The 19,308-nt window shown below is 43.7% G+C and overlaps 2 long non-coding RNA genes across 2 annotated transcripts; one reads left to right on the forward strand and one right to left on the reverse strand.

The window, feature by feature from the left end:
- Positions 1-3,035: 3,035 nt before the first annotated feature.
- Positions 3,036-6,586, reverse strand: LOC116067933. Its single transcript, XR_004109357.1, has 5 exons — positions 6,412-6,586; positions 5,572-5,692; positions 3,928-4,111; positions 3,421-3,538; positions 3,036-3,208 (listed from the first exon to the last, which is right to left on the reverse strand). It is a non-coding gene; the product is annotated as an uncharacterized LOC116067933 (long non-coding RNA).
- Positions 6,587-7,452: 866 nt separating this feature from the next.
- Positions 7,453-11,705, forward strand: LOC116067934. The gene is made up of 3 exons (XR_004109358.1): positions 7,453-7,601; positions 10,304-10,377; positions 11,564-11,705. It is a non-coding gene; the product is annotated as an uncharacterized LOC116067934 (long non-coding RNA).
- The last annotated feature ends 7,603 nt before the right edge of the window (positions 11,706-19,308 follow it).

Raw genomic sequence — 19,308 nt, forward strand, 5'->3', positions numbered from 1 at the left:
TGAACATATATCTGTTTTCTGTAGTGCCCTTGTCTCCAGGATGTGGCTAGCTCCCCTTTCCTATGCTCAACACCCCCTTGCGTTTGGGCAAATTACTGATTCTTTCCTAGCATCTTACACTCTTTCTCTTTATCTGCTCAATGTGGCTCTAAGTAGAAGACCTGATCAGCAAGGACCTGATCCTAGATTCACTGTGCAGAAGCTGTTCCTAATGGATGCCCATGTTGGTGTACTCACCACACAGGAGAAATAAAATTTCAGAATTTTCAAGTCTGAAAACTTGGGCAGCCAGTCTAGCAACAATAAATATTGAAAATATATCTTGAAGATGGCTGTTCTGTGGGCTCCACAGCTGACATCATATTGGAAGATACCACCACAGAACAGGTGGGTGAATTCAGCTGCTTCTTTCATAGGTCCTCATTTCTGTCTTGAAGCATGGAGATATGTATATCATCAGTCTTTCCAGTAAATGTGTCTAATAACCCCTGCTCTAATTTATGATAACACCATGACTAAAAGCAATCTAGGGGAATGAAAGGTTTATTTCAGATGACAGAGTATAGTTCCTCATGGAAGGAAGTCAGACCAGGAGCTCATACTAGGGACCTGGAGGTAGGAACTGAAGTAGAGATGCAGGGATGCTGCTTAGTGGCTTGCTTTCCCTTGCTTGCTCAGCTAGCTTTCTTATATAGCTCAGGCTCACTTGCTTAGGGACGGCAGTGCTCATAGTGGTCTGGGCCCTCCTACATGTATAATTAATTGTGATCTCCAGGCCTCATGGCCATGATGAGAGACTACTTCTGAACAAGACAATTCCTCAGTTAAGGTTCCCTCTGGATTTGTGTCAACTTCACAGCTGAAGCTGACTAATTACAATCATCATTTCAGACTTGAGTTGACTTCCTCATTTTGCTCTTGTCCTGCTTGTATGATTAAGAAAATGACAATCCCACTTATCTAATTTTCAAGTCCGAAAACTTGGGCAGCCAGTCTAGCAACAATAAATATTGAAAGTATATCTTGAAGATGGCTGTTCTGTGGGCTCCACAGCTGACATCATATTGGAAGATACCACCACAGAACAGGTGGGTGAATTCAGCTGCTTTCATAGGTCCTCATTTCTGTCTCCTACTCACCCCTGCCCCCATATCTGTTCTTTATGTCGGTACCAGTTTGGTACACATATGCAATTGTAAGTCTGAGCTGGACAAAACCCACTCGACAGTTTTCAATTGTGTCTAAAAGATAGTTCAAATAAAGCTCCCGTTCAAGACTCTCGGTGTATAGAAAGGAACCCTGGTGTCCAAGGTCAAGGTCTGAGTCATGGAAACAAGTACAGTTATCCCTTGATACCCACAAGGTTTAATCTCAGATCCTTAAATCTACAGGTGCTCCCAACCTATGCACGAAATGGTATCATATATGTATATAGCACATATCCTTCTGTAGACTTGAAATCATTCTATATTACATCTAATGCCTAATATGCTACAAATACTACATAAATAGTTGCTGAACCATATTTAGGGAATAATAACAAGAAGAGGTCTGTACATGCTGAGGTTAGTGCAATTTTATTTAGTATTTCCAGTCTTATGCTGGTTGAGACTTAGCTGTAGTGCGTATACATACAAACGCACGCACGCACGCACACACACACACATACACACACAGCTCTGTAACCTTACACAAAGGGACCAGAGCTGTAACAGTGTGGTCAGATTTGGCTGCACGCTCCCCTCTTGTTATATCCCTCTTTTATTTCCATCATAGTCAGGTATCTTAAGAACTTGTGGTAGTAACTCTTTTTGTCACCAAAACAACCTGACAGAAACAATCTAAAGGAGCAGGATTTGAGGGGGAGGAGGTTTCATAATTGTTGGAGTATGCTGTGTGAAATTGTGTCTCTGTTTTTCCTTGCCTACCTAAGGCATTCTTTGATTGGCTTTAATGCAAACTTGATGACCAATCAGCTGGACAGAAAATGGAATGTGGGACTTCCTGAGAAGGACAGAGGAATTCTAGGAAGAAGAAGAAAGGCCCTTTTGCCCAGGAGACATAGGAGGAGATGGACTTGATCACAGGCCTAGAAAAGGTATAACTAGCCACATGCTGGATGGGGCTAGGTGGTCAGGTTAATTTAAATGAACTAGCTGAAAGTCTGCCCAGCTAAGGCCTAACTAAGCCTTTGGAATATTATAAGGTCTCTGCTTGGTTATTTGAGAAGAGGCTAGTTAAGAAATAATTGCCAGTGTAGTAATTTCAAGCATTAATATACACAGACCATAATAATCTCTTAGTATACATAGAATTTTAAAGGTTGAGTTTGTGGTACAAGCTCCATGCAATTGGGGAAAAACTACTTCCCTAACCTCTACCCTACCTCCTGGTTTGAAAGACCTACACAAATAGTCCCAGTATCTGGGGCTAAGCATGAGCCCAGAGGGATGGTACAGATTCAAATCAAAGCTATGCTTCTAATCAGTCTTTATTTTCCCACCTCCATCTCCATACCCTGGTCAACTGCAGACCTGATTTCTCTCCAGCTCTGCCCAGCTACAGCAAGTGTTCCAGAGCTTCCCTACTTGAATCTCCCAGGTGATGCTTTTTAGCCCTTGATCCTCTGACTTTCAGAGTTCCCTCAGCCCCCCTCATACTTAACTTTTATGTCTGAGTGACCCCTATCCACACTTCCTGCTCTGCCCATCTCATGACTGGAACCCTCGATGACTTAAGGCTCAAACTAGAGGCTTTGATGTCATGCTTTTCTGCACCGCCATATACTTTGCCCTTATTTATCACCAAACGCTACTGCTCCTCTGGTCCCAGCATCTCCCAACTCTTTCTCCTCACCTCTATTTATCTACACCCAACTGTTGTCCCTTTCTGTCTGTTGTGGATATCTGAGATTCATCAGACACCCAGGGAGCTAGAGTGATCCAAGTGAAGTCCAGATGGCTCTGGTTGCTCATTTAACACTAATCTTGCTAGCCAGTCTCCCACTTCTCTCACAAATACCTGAAAGAAAGGACTTAGAGGAGGGAAGATTTATTCCAGTGCATGGTTCCAGAAGTTTCTATTCATGATCACTTGGCCCCACGCCTTTGAGCCTGACTTGAGGCTGAGCTCACTGTGCATGGTGTCCATACGACAAAGCTGCTCACCTCACGGCAGATTGGAAGTAGAGGAAGACAGAGAGAAGATGCTGTGGATGAGACATACCCTTCAGAGGCACACTACTAATGACCCACGTCCTTCAGTCAGTCCCCAATTTCTACTTTCCACTACTTCCCAATAGGTCATTCAATGATGAGCCCACCAATGAACATCCGCTGATGACATCAGAGCCCTCCTGAGCCAATTATTTTCCCCAAAGCTCTACCTTTGAAAATGGCACCAGAATGAAGTCATTAATACCTGGTCCTCCACTGATGGGATTTTCACAGACTCTGGCATAGCCCAGTCGTCTTCACGATTAGATCAGCTTCTCCCTGAGCATCACTCCTTGCCACACGTTGACCATTTCAAAGCTCTCCTGGGGTGTTTTAGAGAATTGATACTGTTTGTTTTTGTATTTATTTAGCCTTTCTCAGAAATATCTTCATTGTTCAATTGCCCCTCTAATATTTGAACACACACACACACACACACACACACACACACACACTCCAAAGCACAGCTTAGCCTGACCAAATGAAATACGTTTATTCAAAGAAGCTCAAAATCCCTCTCCTTTCTTTTCTTTTCTTCTCTTTTCTCTTCCCCACTCTCTCTTCTTCCTGATTCCATTGTTTTTTATTTTGCTTCTGATCTTTACAGGTAATACTACAAGCCTTGTTTTCCTGGATTATTCTTAGACTGGCTTCAGGGGTCGGCCCCTCCCTGCATTCACACATCACTGTCTCCACTCTGTGCTGAGCCTACCTTCTGAGACTCGTCTCCTCTTTTACACTGGTTGACCATCAGCTGTGTCCCGATTCTCTGGTGTCTGCACTGTGACCTGTGAACCTTGGCAAACCTGGAGACTTGAACCAACTGGGGTGGGTAGTCATGCATTCCTCTCTTTACTTCTAATCTCATGAAGGGCAGAGACTGAGCCCAAGACTGTCTTCAAGAATACAGACAGCAGTTTAATGAAAGAGAAGAAGAGGAAAGAGTGTGAGAGTAAACATACTGAACACACATGGAGGAAGCCTCCATTGTGACTGATCATGAAGACAGCTTTAATATCATCTCAACATGCATTACAGTTGAGAATTTTCCTAAATAAATAGTGAAACACATAGCATGAACTCACAAAAGCCCTAGAAAAGCCTGCTTACGTGTTAAGTATGCATTTGGCATCTATTGCATGCTGGGTATGGTGTGAGAGTTAGGGGCTGGAGTAGAGGGGATGGTCGGATGTTACATTCTGAAGAAACTTACAGTCTAGCAGGATGGCTAAGTTACACACCTGGGTGAATTTATCATACAAGGTTTAACAAAAACAAAACAAAACAAAACATTTTTGACCTTGAAAATAGGAGCTGCCCAGAAAGGCAAAAGGAATAGTTTTCAGGGAAGAGGCAGTATTTGGGTTACATAAGGCTGAGGTGCAGAGATGAAAGGGGGATCAAGACACAAACAGACAGTTCCTCACAAGCCTGGACAAATCTACCTGGGCAAGTTAGTTACTTTTCTCATTGCTGACTGAATTTCCAACAAAAACTTAGTTGTGGGAGAAAGGGTCAATTTTGGCTCACAGTTGAGAGGAATATAGCCCACCATGGTGGAGAGAACACAGCGGCAGGAGAGGTTCCACTGTGATAAGAACCAGGAGATGGAGAATACCAGCTCTCAGCTCACTATGCCATTTTTATTCAGTGTGGGGTGCTGGCCCACTAATGGCGACTCAAGAATTGAGATGAGTCTTCACCCCTCAGCTGAGCCTCTCTGCCACATGCTGTAGGAGGTCTGCTTCCTTGATAATTGTAAACCCCATCAAACCAACTCTGGGAGTCGGGATATATGCTCTGGGAGTAAATATGGATATATGCTCTGGGGGTAAATATGGATATATGCTCTGAATATAGATATGGATATATACTCTGGGTGTGGATATGGGTATATGCTCTGGGTGTGATTATAGACATGTGTTCAAAGTATAGATGTGGATACAGGCTCTGGGTGTAAATATGGATATGTGCTCTAGGTACAACACTTGACAAGAGAACACTATAGTTTTCTATTGTTGTGTGACCAATGAGCAAGTAGCTCATAGTCCTCTTTTCTCACTGTTGCCATGGGGGGCCAGACACTGAGATTTGGCTTAGAGGGACTTTGCTTAGGTTAATTATTATTTTAGTAATGTACTTAATTTCATTTTATGTGCATTGGTATACTGGAGTTACAGATAGTTGTGAGCTGCCATGTGGATGCTGGGAATCGAACTGCAGTTCTTTGGAAGAACAGACAGTGCTCATAACCACTGAGCCATCTTTCCAGCCCCTCTGCTTAGGTTCTTATGAGGCTGAAGGAGGGTCTCTTGGTCTGTGGGCTTGCTCTCATCAAGGAAAGCCAGTCACTTACCACTCCCCAACTGTGCTCTTGCTTTGTCCTCTATTGACATCCCCACCATAGATACTTCTTTATTCCCCCACAAATGTTCTTGCAGAGTGTCAGCTCATTTCTTCTAGCAAGAGGTTGAAACCTAATTCCGATAAGAGAATCCTTTATGTTGGCTTAACCAGAATGACATCACTGATTTCAAAACAACTGATCTGTACCTAACTCCTTGCATTGTTTCCTCCCACAGTCATGCCGAGAGGACAGCGTGGGTGTGTGCACCAGAGGCAGGGATTTTAGAGCCCCTGTGAGAGTTCTGCCTACTGCCAGGGATCACAAAAGGATCCTAGGAATATTCGCAGGGTGTGGAAGTGTTAGGTGGTAGAAGCTCTGCAGAGGATTTCTGAGGTGTGAGCTAAGAACTGATGCAGAAGTCGGTGTGTGTGTGTGGGGGGGGCGTGTAACTCTACAGCTAGTTCACTGGGACAGCGAAATGGTGAAGGTTTTGAACAAGGATGGAAGCCAGGCTGAGTGACACCCATCCCTTGGGAGGGGTTTCCTAGATGCCCTGAGGCCATCTCTGAGTTGGAATGGATTTGTGCGAAGATCTGTATTTCCACAATGTTTTCTGGAGTAACACCCTGACTGTGAACACCAACCATCCCTGCACTTAAGAAAATAATTTCAGATTTTGTACCTCTGGAAAGGAAAATAGCAAGTCTATTTTCCAGGACTCTGCAGTTTAATCTGTCATCTCAAGGAGAAGATCAAAATAGCAAACATTAATAAGAAGCTCAAGCCTTTTCAAATGTCAGGAGCTGGAACAAAACAGAGACGATGGAGTCCAGTGTGACTCTGTCTTACCTGGACTTCTCCCAGTGCAAACATCAGGTCTTGGGGATTTCTAACTATCCCTTGTAGGATATGTGAGAGCAGGACTATGGGACACAGACTCTGCCTGTGTACCTGGGTGACGAATGTAAAAGGAAAGGATTGGAGAGTGGGTCCCTCGGTGATAGGTTTGAGTCACAAAGGGAAGGAGATGGAGGGCTCTATGTGTAAGTCACAGATATGCTCAGCTACTTACTGTCCCACATGGTGTACAAGCAGTTTTATGACATCTCACAGCAAACAGGAAAAAACTCTCACAGACTTCATAAACATTATTTGCTGTGTGACCAATGGATCTGCTGCCTTATGCGCTTGTTAAATCCAAGAAGGTTCAAGAAAACAGGCTTTAGTGCTAGGAAGCCCTGGGCATTGCTTGCCATGACTCTAACTGGTGTGGAAGAGTACATGACTCTCATCGGGAACCCATTGTTTCCCTTCCCTGTATAAAGCTGGGACTGGCTTCCCTCCTCTGATAAGGAGCTTACCTGACTTTGCCAACCGGATGGACCAGGTGGAACTCCTGTCTGGAATGTTGGGTTTGATCATTTGACTTCTATAGGCTAATGGGTGTTTATGGGTGCCACGTGGCCAGAGATTGAAACTGTTTGAGTAAGTAGTAGCGTAGTCCCTTTTCTCATCACATGGAGAGAACACATGTAGGCCAGCCACCTCTCCAGAGCAGCCTCTAGCTGGGAGCCACACCATCAGGGAAATTAAGACTTCACTCCCCACTCCCGCCCTGCACCTGTGTGAACGAGAACACGCACGTGTGCCCTTCTACCCTTGACTTTTGGAGTGGGTTGTTATGTGGCTCTTCTGGTGAGAGTTGGCTGGTAGAGTAAGCATAAGACGTTGGGCCACATGGAAAGAACACTTGGGGAGTGGTCCACTCCTCACTGGGCCATTGTGAGGATCAATGGCACATGTGCTGTCACAGAGAGGGACACTGACCAAGCAGCTGACATGTCCTTGTCATTAACAAGGTAAAGAGAGTGACCCCAGGCCCAGCGCTTTCCTCTTGGACTCCGTTCTAACTCTGGCACTAAGGAAGTATTTGTTACATGCTGCTGCAGAGCAGAGCAGAGCAGAGCGTGGGAGCCACTTCACAAACAGACTCACGGCAGCTCTAGCCAAGAAGCCTAGACCTGAGCCTGCTCATTCAGGTATTAATGACTGCCACCTCTTGTCACAAAGGCCTAACCACACACAAGGGCCTATAATAATATTCAAAGCACAGACCTAAGTGGTTTCTAACCTTAGAGGAACAGGCAAGCAAGAACAATTGCTGCTAGATAAATACAGAGAGATACAAATGAGGATCTGGGCTGCCAGAGACAAGCCACTCCTTCTGAGGGTGTGGACCAAGACTTGCGAAGGACTACTAAAGAGGCAAGAAGCTATTGAAAGCTGCCTCCCAGGTAGATCTAAAGTCCATACAATCTGAACTGGACATTGTAGGAATAGTGTTTAGAGCCCAGAATTCAGTGTCAGAAGAAACAAGGTCCTCAGGGGAGCATTGTGGGACAGGCTGATGGTAACTCGAGGCTGAGCTGTGAACAGCCTCCTGAATGGACATTCATACTTTCAAAGGGTAGAAGTGCCCAGATTGCTTGGTCTTCAATCCCTGGCTTGGTCTTCAATTCATTAGCTGTGTGATCTTGAACATCTATGAACCTTCCTTTCCTAAGTGATAGTAGGACAATTACACAATGACACAACTTTTCTTATCATATCCTCATCTAAATTTAAAGTACAGGATGTGTGAAGGATTATGGTCTGTAGCAGTGGCCACCATGAAGGAGGGTGGTCCATAGAACTAGCCAATGGTCTGTAGAAGTGGCTGCTGTTGTTATTGCTATCTCAGACTCTCACTCCATAACAGAGTCCCCCAAGGCCAGAAACATTATATAATTCAGAATCATTCAGCTTTTAGAGAAGAAATATGGTCCACAGATCACTTATATAAAATCTCAGCAGGACTTTGAGGCTGCATTCTGTAAGCAAAGGCATGAATATTTATGCAGTGAGATGTATGAATATTTAGATCAAATAAAAACTATAAATAGCTTTGTGCCAATTTAGGTCTGGTTCTGTTACCATACAAGATCAAAAAAAAAAAATCAAAACAAACGAACCAATGAAGACAGAAGCAAAACCCTTAGAGTTTCTGAAGCTTTGGGATTTGAGAAAGGAATACAGTGGATTATAGAATTTTATTATTGGCATGCTTAGAATCTGTGGAAGAGTGCTGGGCCAATGACAAGGGACCAAGCGAAGTCCTTCAGCCCAGATTGTCAAGAAGGGTGTTGTACAAGAGGGAACTTACAGCTAGGGCTCTCGGGATGCACAAGGCTCAAAGGAAGGATGTTGGCCAGCAGTATGAAGCCGTGTCAATAAGGACACAAGTGGGATTGGGTAATAAAGAACTCAGCACAGGAATGTGTGTGTCCTACAACATCCCAGAGGCTGACGTCACTGGCATTGACTTTAGCATCTCTAGCAAGCTCTGTCTCTGGGATGGAGCCTGCCAGACCCTTTGGAGAGAGATGCAGAGTTGGACACCTGCAACGGGTACCTGGTTGTCTAATACCTTGTCTCCACACAGGGATTCTTGCTTAGCAATCCCTCCCTTGTCTGTGACACACTTTGCCTGTCACTTGTAACACTTGCCCAGTACTTACCTATAGGCAAGGATATTCTCAAGAAAATGTGCCTTTGTCTCATAAAAGCATCCCACTGCTAGCATGCGCTGGACCTTTGTGAGTGGCAAGTGCAAAGAGCTAAGGTCCGAAGCAGCCCTGGGTAGGTGTGACACACCCTGTGGTGACTTCCTGCACTTTCTCTCCTCTTCTTTACTATGTGTCCATGTGTCCTGGACTCACCTTCCAAATCAATCTGGAAACCTTGCCTTTGTATCTACTTTGGGGTTGAATCCCTAAACAGCCACGCTCATGAGAGGAGCAGTCTTTGCCTCGGACTGATCCACCCAGGCCTTGGTCCTTGGCTCCCTTTGGATGATGTAGAGATCCTCAGTGGTGAACTTGGTGACTTTAAGCTGTTTGTGTTTTGGTTTTGACTGAGTCGGGATCTCACTGTGCAACACAGGCTGGCCTCGAACTTGAGACCTTTCTGCTTCAGCCTTACTACTACTGGGCTCCCACGGAAAGAAGCACCTCCATGTTCAGCTGAGGATAGAATATTTCTCCACACTTCTGGATCTTTATAGTGGATAGCAGAGGCTCGGCATCAGAGAGGTTCCATGGATTAACTTGGGAAATTTGTTAAGTTCCAAACGTTTGTCAGTGATGTCACCAGTAATCGTATAGGGTAAAGGTTTGGCTTCTGGGTTTTTTATCATTGGCTCTCTTACTAGTCTGACAATCTTTAAGCAAATCATCTCAGGTCTCTAAGATTTGATCTCTAGGTGTAGAATGTCTCTGGGTATGTGGAGTATCTATAGGTGTGTGGGGTATCCATAAGTGTGTGGAGTGTCTGTAGGGTGTATGGAGTGTCTGTAGGTGTGTGGAATATTTGTAGATATATAGAATATCTGTATATGTATGAAGTGTTTGTAGGTATGTGGAGTGTCTGTGAGTGTGTGGAGTGTTTGTTGGTGTATGGCGTATCTATAGGTATGTGGAGTGTTTTTAGTATGTGTAGAGTCTCTAGGTATGTGGAGCAGGAACAATACATTTATCTGTAGGCTTCTATCACTGAGAACTTATGCATGTAAAGTGAGGACTTAACTCCTGGTCTGCATTAATCATGGTGGAGTTTTCTCCATGTCTTCTTCCTTTCCCTAACCTGACCATAAGCAGTTCCTCAAACCCATGGTCTGAACATCTTATAATTTTTCCTGGGATAGGTTCAAGGCCATGTGCATATGTGTGATCTGCTACTCCATGTCTCCTAAGCAGAAGATGTGCCTTGGCATATAAAGTAAGCCTTTGTGGTAATTTCATCTTTTCTCCTCAGAGATACATGTACACGTCCACACTCAAGCGAGTAGCCTTAGTATCTACAATATGCTTTTGTCCAGTCTACCTTTCTACAATTGTCATGTATGCTCCAACTGAACACTCCACTTGTTAAGCTAAGAGAAATGTTATGCAATACAGAGGAAAAAGTTCCCTGAGCTTAGGTCTTCTCACCCTATCATCACCTCTGAGCAGTTCTGGTACTGCATTACAGTACTGGTTACCCTCGGCTAGACCCTTGAATATCCTAAGAGAAGATCATGCCCAAGGAGTGAGAAACACCTAAACTGACTTCCACAATCAGGCAGCATGTCAAGCCTGTGTTTCATTTTTGTGTATGTAATGTGTGCATGCTCTCAGGGGCTCTGCTCACAGGCACAGGCACAGGCACATCTCACCTGTCTTTTATAGACTTCCTCCCATGGGAAGTAAGGGTCTGAGAAGTTTTAATGAATACAGAGAGCCAGGTCTTAACTTCTGGTTCGTTAGACCAGAGGAGAGCTAATGGCTCTGAACATCTCCGTCCACCTTTCTCTTTTAGTCCTTTTCCTGGAAGAGACAGTGAAAGCAGATGTTTTCTAAGAGTCCACTTAAAAATGGGTTGGGATGTAAAAAGAGGGAAAAATCTAAATGCAAGGGGCAAATTCCACCATGTGGTTTAAGGTTTGTTTGTTTGTTTTCTGTTATTTGTTTTTTCTATCTGAAACATCCTATTGAAAACTGATTTGTTAGAAGATGCCTGTGCTGTCTCCCCATGGTGCTGTGTTTATGAACTGGGCTAAAGAGGAGAAACACATTTGAAAGTCAATAGACCACAGCCTCCACAGCTCTACTGGGTTACTGGTTGAAATTCGACATTTTGAATGGGGCAGAAACAAATGCCCCAGAATTTGACCAAGGATACATTCCTATGTCAGTTTAATGCTCCAGCTGTTTAATCAAAATATGGATAAAAGGTCTAAAACCTCAACAAGCAAAAGCATCAGCGTTGTGGGATTTGGCATTCGTCTCCCCATTGTCAGCCAATTACTGTGTGATTCTTGCCTGTGACTGAATAAATAGCTGGTTACAAACAATGCAGAGGCAATCCCACTGCCGCTTCATTCCCATTACCCACGTCCCTTTCTTCTGGCTGTAATTATTGTCAGGCTGGAGGCTTACTGTACCATGGAGGAAGCACCAGGAACGAAAATGGGATGGACTGGGGCATGGAGAATTGCAAATGTCACAGCAGCCTCCACCGACACACTTGGACTTCGGAGATTAGCAAACAAACAAATGAAAAAAATCAGAGGCAAGAAATTCTTTGCCCCAAGCTGTTGTGGAGCCTGGGAGTGGGGACAGGGGTGAGTCTGGGGTGGGGGTGGGGGTAGGGTGGGGGTCAGGCCCGATGTTTACCTTGGCCCAGTATACAGTTCTCAAGGGGTGGAGCATTTCACCACTGTCTGCCTAACCTGACTCAGGGAACTCCAGCCTTAGCGGTGACTTCTCATTAGCAGTCTCCATGCTGTTTCTTAATGGGGAGGGGGCACATAAACGATGCATTTCACGGGGCTGGAGCTTTCTTCAGAGAGGAAATGCACCACATATGGACAGATGTCAGCAGAGAAAATGACAAGCGTGCCCTCTGTGTGCCGTTGACGGGACCTATTTTTAGAAGTTGGCTTTTAGTTAGCGTATAACATATGCCTTCCGGTTTTACTTTAGTCTTATTAATTAAAACAGAAAGGCAAGATATAAGAGAGAGAGAGAGAGAGAGAGAGAGAGAGAGAGAGAGAGAGAGAGAGAGAGAGAGAGAGAGAAATTGATTGATTCCTGGTAAGAATTGTTGTTGGCTTTTTGTTTGTTTTGTTGTCTTTATTTAATAATATTTCCTTAGTGCTTGCCTTCTACAAGGTGCTAAATTAGACTCTGGGGAACATCAGATAAATGTGAATCAGCTTGGTCCTAAGGTACTTTCCCATCTAAGTAAACGTCTTTCAGAATGAAAAACTCTTAGATTGCTGAAAGTATAAAACTGTGTGCGAGCTGAAGAACTGGGTTTTAATTTCAGCAGTATCACTTTCTATCTATCCTTTTGTAGATGTCAGGTACTGCTGTGTGATGACCAACTGAACCCTCGCCTCAAATGAGCAACCACACACAGAACTGCATGTTAGGTGCCAGCCTCTGCTATGGCTGGGCCTGGCTGGGCATCGCAGCTGCATGGGGTTTGTCTCATCTCCCTTCTTGGCCAGCTGGGGTTGCCTTTCTTTTGATAACCTTGGAGGAAGAAGAGGAGAGCAGCAATACACACCCCCACACACATGCACACATGCACGCATGAGCCCAAGAGTTTCGAGGCTCAGCGTCAGTCCTGTCTGCTGACATCCATTGGCTAAGGACAACCAAAAAGGCCCAACATGGAAGCAAAAGTCAAAGAAGCACGCATTCTACTTCTCCAAAAGAGAGTCACCCCAGCTACTTGATATAGGTAACAAAGACAGATGAAGGATCTGGAGACAGATGTGTAAACATCTGTACCTGGCAGAAGTTCTATGTCTCAGTATCTCTGTCTATCAAAACAGAAGACACATGGACACCACACACACACACACACACACACACACACATATACACACACACACACACACACGCGCGCACACACACATTAAAAAGAAGGGGGCCATGAATTTAAGGACAAGCAAGGAGAAGGAAGAGTTGGGGGGAAGAAACGAAAGGTAGAAATGGTATAATTATATTTTCATTAAAAAATCAGTAAAAAAGAAACCCGAAGTTCTCCCTGCCTATTTAATTAGATGATAGGGACTATAACAAAAATAAAGAATACAAAAGTGTTTTAACAGTTGCTAAAGATTGTATGTATATCTACTATTGATTATTTTTTCTATGTACTTTTATACCATAACAAATTTACGACATTTTCCCCAAACTTAAATTGAGACTTTCTACCCATTTCAAACTTTTTCACAGCTTGTTTTATTCTTTGTAAGAGTTAAAAACTGAGTGCAAAAGCAGCAGGTGTATGGAGTCTGGTTTTCCTGCTTTCTTTGTGAAAATGGTCACTTTTCCAAGTCTGATTCCAGGTCACACAGTGTCTCAAGGCTGTTAGCCTCCATTTCTGTGGATTCTCTCAGAGATCCTCCCAGGATTAGGGGGAAGGACTCTTTACAGGCTAACTCGGGCTCTTTTGTCACCTTCTAGCCACAGAACTTCCAAAGCAAAGGGAAAGATTAGGAGGGTTGGTTGGTCATAAATAAATAAGCAAGGCTATAACCATCAAGCTAGGAGAGGAATTGATTAGAACTATCAGAGAGACACAGTGTGAAAGAACCAAAACTTCCCAGGGTTGGACAGTTATAGTCTGGACATTTGCACTATAGTCACTGACATTTTAATGGGCTTCTTTCAAACTTCTATTTCCTTTCATGTAAGTTGTGAGTACTCAATGAGATGTGATACTGAAAACTTAGCATAGCCCCAGATGCATAGTACAGAAAGAAGAAGTTTTCTCTCTTTTCATTCTGATGGTTTAAGATTCTAGTTCCTCCAAAATATGTCAGACAATCAGTGCCTACTCCTAATGTCTGAGGCCCGGAGTTATCTTCTTTTCCCATTCAGCATATCCCATGCTAGAGTAAGTCAAAGCAGTAGCAATCATCAAGAATCAAAACAAGAATCTGCACTAGAGCTTCAGCCTGGAAATGACAGAGAGCCCAAAGGACACACTCTCAGTCTCTTACACACACACACACACACACACACACACACACACACACACACACACACAGAGAGAGAGAGAGAGAGAGAGAGAGAGAGAGAGAGAGAGAGAGAGAGCCTCTTTGAACCACTCAGCAGGAAGAGAGTCATGAAGAACTGCACATAAGACAAAGAAGAAACAAAAATTGAGTTTACTTTAGAATAGAGTTGTGATTATCATAAGGAAAATAGTGGATTCAGTAATGCATTTGAAAACTGACAAGGGCGATAAGTTACAATGTATCTCAACAGTGTAAATGCACAAATTGGAACAGTCAGCCAGCTGCTTAACTGCACTGAAGCACCGGACAGCTACACGGCTGCTTCAGTATAGACATATGTTTTTTGTAACATTAATACTTAAAATTTATTCTTAAGTACAAATGTAATATCAGAGATGTCATATCTGGTAAAGAATTCTAGAGCAAAAAGCATTCTAAGTCAAGAACTTTGACTGTACTCTTTTTAAGGATATGTGAGTCAACAGAACTTCACATTAACAACAGACTGGAAAGTGGCGTTGCCAGACACAAGGCTATAACCCCATGAGACGATCTACAGAAAAAACCATGAAGCCTGTTCAGAAGAAAAAGGGAAAAAAAACATCACCACAAAAGAAAAGTTAAATTGGGGGTAAAGTGTACTATGTTCATGGATGAAATGTCTTAACATTATACAGCTATAAAATATTCCCAAATAAATCTGAATAATTCATAAATTTTTTATCACTATCAAAAAATTGGAAATAGCATCTCCAGTGAGGGGGAAAATCCAAATTATTAGATAAGTAGAGAAACTAATCCATAATGTGGAGGGGAAAAATTTGATCATGCCATCACACAATCTACAAAAGTAGGAAGATCAAATCAATTAAGTGAATGAAAACCAAATGCATAAATAGAAGTGTAGCAAATAAGGTGTCATTTACAGGTAAATTCATGCTCTTTTGGCATAAATGTATCTATGACCTTGGAGCAAATAATGGTTACTTATTTCAAGTATAATATTCAAGATCCAAATTATAGCTATAGAGCTAAACGAATATATAGACATATCATCCCCATGGAGGACTAAGAATAGCTGTCCTATGTGTTATTACTAGCAATAAGCAGGAAGGTGCCAACTAAAAGAAGACCTTGGTGATACTTTACAGGGATCAAAATGCAAAGGGGAGATTAGACAATGTGGTAATGCACCGAGAAGCAGAAGTGTAAGAAGCAGGAGGTAGGACTCCCCCTCGCTGAGTTTATGAGAGTTTGCACACTAAAGCTGCCCCAGCAAGGGACATAGCACCAATCAATGAACCAAGGTGATGTAAACAAGTCCTTGGTCCCAGATACCCCATTTCATATGATTGCCACCACATTTCATGATCGCTGGACGGAGCATCTTCCTACTGGACACAGGGGAGTACAAGTGAACCTCTCCAGGAGCGGCAACTGAACTGGCAGAGCTGGACATGCACAAGTGTCCTCAAAAAAATGGAACAGAAAGGTATGTTCCAGTCTGCAGGGTCCGATTCATGGTTCCGAACTGCAAAGCTTTTGGTCCAGGATTCTCTGGTGATATAAGTCAACCTGAGGCTAGTTAGCATCTGTGACCCAGTTAGTGTGAATATTTGCTCATTTTGATGCAGGAATGATAATTATTTGAATATGGGTGCTACCTGGAGCTTGCAGAATGAGGCCTATACTCCAACTTTCCTTATTATGGGATCTAAAAGTACATAAAATGTGTTCAAGATGCACATATAGCTAGACTAAAAAAATTCTTCATGAAGTATACCCTGGGGCATTTCTCTGCCATGTGAAGGAAGACATGGGAAGCCTGAGAATTTTAAATATATTAAATGCAAAAAGAAGTAGTAAAGCAGGCACAGCACAGACTGGAGGAAGAACATAAAGCAGCCTTCATCAAGGAGGGAACGCTGCAGATTTTGGACACTAAGTCTGCTGTTTCTATTTTTATTTATTTATCAATCATCATCATTGTTGTTTGCTTGCCTGTTTGCTTGTTTTTAAGGCAGGGTCTTTCTGTAATGTTGCTCTGCCTGTCCTGGAACTCGCTATGTAGATCAGGCTGGCTCCAACTCATGGAGAGAGCGCCCTGCTTCTGCCTCCTGAGTGCTGGTGTTAAAGGTGTGCACCACCATGCCCGGCTCTGTTGCTTTTAATTTTTGCAAGTTTCATTCTTTACTGCAGAGTTGACTCATGGATTCCCCAAACCTCCATGTCCCTTTGAGTTCAGTGCTCAATTCTTGACTTGAAAACTATTCTGTCGCTGCAGGTTGACATGGCTGAACAGGGGCACTTGGGCAGATGCCTCCCTCTTGCCTCAAGGTAGGATGTGCTTCCCCGTTATTTCTGCCTTGGCTCTCATCCAGCCACAAGAGCACTAGGTTTGTGAACAGGCCTGGTTTACACTCCCAACCCATATGTCATCTCAGGCAAGCCACTTTGTCCTGTTTATCTTTCCTCTTGACCAGCACTTCTCAACCTGTGGGTCCCAGCACCTTTGTGGGGGGGGAGTCCAATGATCCTTTTACAGGGGTCACATATCATATATCCTATATGTTGGATATTTACAACATGATTCAGAGCAGTAGCAAAATCGCCATAGTGAAGAAGCCATGAAATAACTTTATGGTTGGGGGTCACCACAGCCTGAGGAACTATATAAAGAATGGCGGTGTTAGGAAGGTCAGGAACTAATGCCCTAGGGTGTAGCACCGTCTGCCTGCTCCCTGCTTTTTCTTCCTATTCATTCCTGTGATGGAGCCATTCAGAATTTGCTGTCAGTGATTCAGAACACACTTCCTTCTAACACCTCCATGTTTTGCAGTCTTCCCCTGTGAAGTGACCTCCCCACAACCCTCTTAATCTGCCAGGGGAATCCACAAGCATCCTTAGTCCAGCTCAGTGATCACTCTCTCCGAGAGTCTGCCTCCTCTGTTACTATTGCCTTGAGGCAGATCACACTTACACTCTTTTCTACACGCTCTTCTAATTGTTTGAATATGTGGTTGTTTTTCCACACAGGTGCTATATTTTATGCATCATTATATTCCCAAAGCTCAATACAACATCAAGCCTAGAAAAGCTCCCAATAGGATATAGAGAAATGGCCACCAATTAAGAACATCTTCTGGGGGGCTGGTGAGATGGCTCAGCGGGGAAGAGCACCGACTGCTCTTCAGAAGGTCATGAGTTCAAATCCCAGCAACCACATGGTGGCTCACAACCACCTGTAATGAGATCTGACGCCCTCTTCTGGTGCGGCTGAAGACAGCAACAGTGTACCTACATATAATAAATAAATAAATCTTTAAAAAAAAAAAAAAAGAACATCTTCTGTTCTTGCACAGGGTGGGAGTTCAAGTCCCAACATCCATATCAGGTGTTTTTCCAACACCTGTGCATCTACCGCAGAGAATAGGACAGTTTCGTCTAGCCTCTGTGGACACCTGTACATGTATACACATGCACTCAGACGTGTGCATGAGTCAAAATAAGTCAAAACATTTCTTTGAGAGTCCCCAGGAAATGTTGGTTGTCACTCACATCATTACCATCCTCTGTGTGTCAGTGGCCATCTTAGAACTTGCTTCCTCATACACAACATGGGCTAAAGATTATACCATTGGGAGGTTATAAAAATTGAATAAAAACATGAAAATGCAGAATTTCAAAGTTGGAGAATGGAGTAGTCTGAGAGTACTCAGGGAGTTCAAGGAAGGATTGTGAGTTTGAGGCCAGCCAGAGCTTTTTATAACAAAATCAAGTGTTAGAGAGAGAGAGAGGAAATAGAGAGCAAGAGAGAGATTGGGGGGGGAGGAAAAAAGAAAGAAGAAAGAAAGAGAGAAAGAAAGAAGAAAGAAAAGGAGAGGAAGGAAGGAAGGAAGGAAGGAAGGAAGGAAGGGAGGAAGGGAGGGAGGGAGGAAAGAAGGGAGGGAGAGAAGGGGGAAGGAGAGGGAGAGAATGAATTTGTAGAGAGGAATCTCAAGGGTTGTTTGTCTAACCATTCAGTAGAACTACATGCATCTGGGTCTATCTTTGGCAATTCTGAATTGAGGAAGCAGGAATTACGACATCTGATGTCTGTCCCTGCTGGCTTGTGGAGGGTGATACAGGAATTCCCACCTTCCATTTGACTCTCTGTAGTCTAAGCAGTCAAGTAAAAGACATTCATGGAGCCCCTCTGGGGATGGGAGACTCAGCTAATCTACAGAGCATCCAAGCACGCTCCCTCTTAAATTGTAGTCTTTAATTTGTATGACTTTCATCACTACATTCCTAAGATCATGTTTCCCTGTGCATCATGTTGGAGTGTGTGGACCACCTACTAGCCTTAGTTAGAGATGGTGGAGTGGTGCCCCTTGGTTGTTGAGGACCTGAGGGAGGATGGTTGTGTTCCTCCCAATGGCCCCATGCCTTTCAGCCTGCTCTGACTGTGTCAGCCTCTCCTGAGCCCTCACCATGAATTCCTAGAGGTCTCACTTCCACTTTGCTAAAGAAACAGCACCCCAAAGGCTGTTAGTGATGTCACAGAGCGAGAATAGGTAGGATCCCCGATATCTGTAGACTTCTCTTCCAGCAGGGGCTGGTGCTGCCCACTGAGGCATTTCAGATGGAACCTTGCTTCTGTTTGGAGATCTGCTGGCAAGAACATTTGCATAGTACGGATGGAGTATGCCTTATTCAGGGTGGTTAGAACTGTTTCTGATTTAGGAGGGTCCCAATTTGGGAACCCCTGCATGGATTTTGCTGGCTGAGCATCTCTAGCCTAAAAATCCAAACTCCAAAATGACCCCAAATTAAATATTTTTAAGAAGGTTGGTCTGCCACAACCTGATCTATCTCTGCCCTTCTTTGCCTTATTTGCAACCCCCCCCCCCCAAAAAAAAAGCCAATCCAAGGCTGGCTAGATGCATCTGGCAGCTAGATTTAATTTGAGTTGGTTAAAGGGAGACATGTTGGACACCTGGAGAATGGGGTTGGGGTGGGGGATTGGAAGTGGGGAGTGGGAAGTTGAGGTTGAAGTTTCCACTCTTTCTATGTTCTGGGTCACATTCCTTGGGAGGTCACCTTCTGTGTCCAAAGTTCCTTGCAGATGACCTGTTTTTCAGCATTCCAGA

The sequence above is a fragment of the Mastomys coucha genome, unplaced genomic scaffold, assembly GCF_008632895.1.
Source record: "Mastomys coucha isolate ucsf_1 unplaced genomic scaffold, UCSF_Mcou_1 pScaffold22, whole genome shotgun sequence".
NCBI lineage: Eukaryota > Metazoa > Chordata > Mammalia > Rodentia > Muridae > Mastomys > Mastomys coucha.